This window comes from Schistocerca serialis, unplaced genomic scaffold, assembly GCF_023864345.2.
Source record: "Schistocerca serialis cubense isolate TAMUIC-IGC-003099 unplaced genomic scaffold, iqSchSeri2.2 HiC_scaffold_1195, whole genome shotgun sequence".
NCBI classification, from domain to species: Eukaryota; Metazoa; Arthropoda; class Insecta; order Orthoptera; family Acrididae; genus Schistocerca; species Schistocerca serialis.
The window spans coordinates 630,001-635,000 of record NW_026047398.1 but is presented as its reverse complement, the minus strand read 5'-3'; the positions used below and the strand labels follow the sequence as shown (position 1 = coordinate 635,000).

The following is a 5,000-nucleotide window of genomic DNA, read 5'->3' as shown; positions in this document are numbered from 1 at the left end:
AAGCGTCGTGCCTATACTCGGCCGTCAGTCTGGCAGTCATGGCCGGTCCTTGCGGCCGGCCGCGAAGCCCTGACGAGTAGGAGGGTCGCGGCGGTGGGCGCAGAAGGGTCTGGGCGTGAGCCTGCCTGGAGCCGCCGTCGGTGCAGATCTTGGTGGTAGTAGCAAATACTCCAGCGAGGCCCTGGAGGGCTGACGCGGAGAAGGGTTTCGTGTGAACAGCCGTTGCACACGAGTCAGTCGATCCTAAGCCCTAGGAGAAATCCGATGTTGATGGGGGCCGTCATAGCATGATGCACTTTGTGCTGGCCCCCGTTGGGCGAAAGGGAATCCGGTTCCTATTCCGGAACCCGGCAGCGGAACCGATACAAGTCGGGCCCCTCTTTTAGAGATGCTCGTCGGGGTAACCCAAAAGGACCCGGAGACGCCGTCGGGAGATCGGGGAAGAGTTTTCTTTTCTGCATGAGCGTTCGAGTTCCCTGGAATCCTCTAGCAGGGAGATAGGGTTTGGAACGCGAAGAGCACCGCAGTTGCGGCGGTGTCCCGATCTTCCCCTCGGACCTTGAAAATCCGGGAGAGGGCCACGTGGAGGTGTCGCGCCGGTTCGTACCCATATCCGCAGCAGGTCTCCAAGGTGAAGAGCCTCTAGTCGATAGAATAATGTAGGTAAGGGAAGTCGGCAAATTGGATCCGTAACTTCGGGATAAGGATTGGCTCTGAGGATCGGGGCGTGTCGGGCTTGGTCGGGAAGTGGGTCAGCGCTAACGTGCCGGGCCTGGGCGAGGTGAGTGCCGTAGGGGTGCCGGTAAGTGCGGGCGTTTAGCGCGGGCGTGGTCTGCTCTCGCCGTTGGTTGGCCTCGTGCTGGCCGGCGGTGCAGGATGCGCGCGCCTGCGCGGCGTTCGCGCCCCGGTGCTTCAACCTGCGTGCAGGATCCGAGCTCGGTCCCGTGCCTTGGCCTCCCACGGATCTTCCTTGCTGCGAGGCCGCGTCCGCCTTAGCGTGCTCCTCCGGGGGCGCGCGGGTGCGCGGATTCTCTTCGGCCGCCATTCAACGATCAACTCAGAACTGGCACGGACTGGGGGAATCCGACTGTCTAATTAAAACAAAGCATTGCGATGGCCCTAGCGGGTGTTGACGCAATGTGATTTCTGCCCAGTGCTCTGAATGTCAACGTGAAGAAATTCAAGCAAGCGCGGGTAAACGGCGGGAGTAACTATGACTCTCTTAAGGTAGCCAAATGCCTCGTCATCTAATTAGTGACGCGCATGAATGGATTAACGAGATTCCCGCTGCTAACAAATAACTAGCTACACTGAAGACATATTATGAGACAGAGTGATACAACCTACAAGATTACAGTGGACACATCCAAAACAGAAGCAACAATATATACTGCACAAGCAGTATCTAATCTACTAGCCTAGCCTAGCCTAGCCTTTTCTCGTTGGGAATCGAAAAGGTAGCAGTCAGACAGGAAAACAGCGCACTTAGAATTTACCTGAGCCTTAGCATTTCAATGATAGGTGGCAATTTTCCTGCGCGTCTCAGAAAATTGCCACCTATCATTGAAATGCTAAGGCTCAGGTAAATTCTAAGTGCGCTGTTTTCCTGTCCGACTGCTACCTTTTCGATTCCCAACGAGAAAAGGCTAGGCTAGGCTAGGCTAGTAGATTAGATACTGCTTGTGCAGTATATATTGTTGCTTCTGTTTTGGATGTGTCCACTGTAATCTTGTAGGTTGTATCACTCTGTCTCATAATATGTCTTCAGTGTAGCTAGTTATTTGTTAGGTTAGGAACTACACTTGCGGAAGTAAAGTCGTGGGTGCCGCACAGCCTGCGAGAGAGCGCAAAATGTAGGTGAGAAAGTGAAGAGCTCCAAGCGATCACCCAAGCTTTTAAAACTCTGTGGTGCTTTATACTCGTATGCTACTTGATATGATGGCAATAAATTTATTATTTGTGTGTTAGGTTAGAAAATTTAGTCCCATAAAGGTAGTTGTGTGTGTTGCGTGACAGGCGGATGCGCGTATCCTTTCAAGGACAGAAAACAACTAGGTTATATGTTTCTCCCTCAAAATGTGCCCTTACTCTCTTACTTGTCTGTTAGGTTAGGAATTATCTTCGAATAAGTAAAGACGTGTGTCACGTAGCTTGCGAACAAGTGCAAACTTGGGTGAGAAGGAGAGCTACAAGCATTTCTCCAAGTTCACAACAGTCATTTTTCATACTATTCTTGTAGGCCGTTGTTTTCCTTTTAACATCATGTCCATATGTTATTATTAGTGTATTGTTAGTGTGATCATTATTAGTGTGTTAGGTTAGGAAAATTTGCAGCAAGGTGCATATATTATCCTACTAGGGTATACGTTTCTGTTTCAAAGTGTGCCATTACTCTCTTACTTGTTTGTTAGGTTAAGAATTACCTTCGCATAAGTAAAGACATGTGTGTCACATAGATTGTGAGGAAGTGCAAACTTAAGTGAGGAAAAGGAGAGCTACAAGCAGTTCTTTAAGTCCACAGCCCGTTTTAATATTATTCTTGTAGGCTATTGTTTGTTTTTCTCTAACATTAATTCATAGGTTCCTTATTAGCGTATTATTAGTGTGCTCATTATCAGTGTGTTAGGTTAGGGAAATGTGCTGCAGGGTTAAGTCCTGACTGACGATCGCGTGTGTAGGCCCTGCTAGGCTCGTTATCCAGGGATAGTGGTAGACTTGCCCACAGAAAACTGAGCTCTCCATAGTGATCGCCCCAAAATGGGGCCTACTAAGGACACTGTAGGGGCTGCAAGTCAACTTGGACGAAACTCGGTTGTTCCTGGTGACAAGGACAATTCAGCGTCATGTACTGACCTTCAGACAATGGAAAACATAAGAGAGGAGATGGAAGCCTTCTTGTTTAATGAAGTAAATAAAATAAACAATGCCCAGAAGAAGTTTATCCTAGGAAAACTTTCAGTGTATGAACAGATACTGAAGAAGTATGAGATGGAGGTTCTTGAACTTAAAACAGAGTTGCGATGTGTGACGGCCCCCCAAACAGGAACACCTCCACTGGTTGAGAGCTATGCCAACAAGGCGGCTGCAAAACCTTCAGCACCCAAACAGCACCTGATGAAACCGCAACAGCCTAAAGTCCTAATGATAAAACCGGCAGAAGGAGTCAAGAAAACTGAGAAGGAACTTGAAGAAACAGTAAAGAACCTTGTTGCAACATCACTGAAAGATGTGCGTATTTCCAAATGCAGGTCAATAAAGGACAAAGGTATTGTTCTTGAAGTCCCTAATGATCAGGATGTCGAGAAAATAAGGAAGTGCGAAGACATCTCACAATCAGGCATCACTGTCTCTGATCAAAAAAAAAAGATCCCCAAAGATTATAATCTTTGATGTAAACAGAAATACAAGTGAAGATGAACTCAAAATGGAACTGTTTGAGAGAAATCTCTCCAGGATGAATGTGACGCAGGAAGACGTTATGGATGGCGTAAGAGTGCTGTTCAAGACTGGCCCAAGAAACCGTGAGGAAGCAAACATGGTACTGGAAGTCTCACCAAAACTCTGGAGCAAAATAGTACAATATGGTAGGGTCTACATAAACTGCAATTCGCACAGGGTACAAAACTACAGCAATATAAGCAGGTGCTACAAGTGCCAAGGTCATGGCCACACAGCAGCAAAGTGCAAGAATTCAGAAACAATTTGTGGCCACTGTGCAGCACCAGGACATACTTTCAAGGAGTGCTCAAAGAAGGATCAACCAGCCCAATGTGCAAACTGTAAGCGGGCTAAGAAGGCACACACCCACGCAGTGACAGAGAAATCTTGCCCTGAATACAATAGAATAAAGGCCATAATACATAGCACAATTGACTATGGCATGTAATAATAATGCAGAAGTACAACCTGGAAGAAGACCACAGACAGATACACAAGAAAATGCGATAAGGATCCTTCAAATAAATGGGCAAAGAGCAAAAATCGTCCCAGATCAATTGGCACAGCGAATCAGCGAAGAAAATATAGATGTGCTATTGATCCAGGAACCCTACTGCGTAAATAACAAAGTATTTGGGTACCCACCAAACTTCCAGCTGATCTACAGCCCCAAAGGCGAAGCACCCAAGGCAGCAATAGCAGTTAAGTCACAGACAGTAACAGCTTTGCAGATGACAAACTTCTGCAACATGCACATAGCTGCTGCCAACCTAAATGGAGCCTTTGGTGAGATCTACATTGCCAGCATATATTGCCAATATGGATCACCCATAGACCTTTTTCTCCATCAACTGGAGATTATCCTCGACAAACTCCCAGGAAAACCAATTATTATAGGGATGGACACAAATGCGAACTCACCAATCTGGCACAGCTCAACGATGGATGCAGCAGGTAGAACGCTTGAAGACTTCATTTCACAACACGGGCTGATAATAATGAATGAGAGGTCAGAGCTAACTACATTCTCTGGCCCAAATGGGGAGAGCAATATTGACATCACACTCTGCACACCTCCAGCTGCCAAAGCGGTGTGCAAGTGGATGGTTCATGAAGAGTGGACGTCAAGTGACCACAGGGCCATAACATACGAATTCGTTGCACCTCAAAGAGCGAGAGCTACTGTGGAACTTGTCACCTACAACACAAGCTTCGCAAAGTGGCCCACCTTTGACCAGCATCTCATCAGGTCCACAGCCCACTGGCCACAAAGCCAAAATGTAGGCGTTAATGAAATGATCACAAGGCTACAGGCAGCAATCCACGAGAGCTGTAGCCGATCAATGAGAAAGAGGACACAGGTGCAAAATCCAGTACCATGGTGGAATGCAACACTTACTAACCTGCGACGTGACACCATTTCAGCACGACGAAGTCTGCAACGAGCACGTAAAAATAATAATGAACCAGACATAGAAGTAGCAAAACAAACCTACAGTAGAGTGAAAAATAACTACAATAAGGAAATTGCTAAGGCCAAAGAGGAGACCTGGAAGAAATGA

At 47.2% G+C, this 5,000-nt stretch overlaps 1 pseudogene; it reads left to right on the top strand.

Annotated features, from left to right (window-relative positions):
• The window catches only part of LOC126434856 (large subunit ribosomal RNA), a 3,100-nt pseudogene extending 1,657 nt beyond the window's left edge, over nucleotides 1-1,443 (top strand).
• The last annotated feature ends 3,557 nt before the right edge of the window (nucleotides 1,444-5,000 follow it).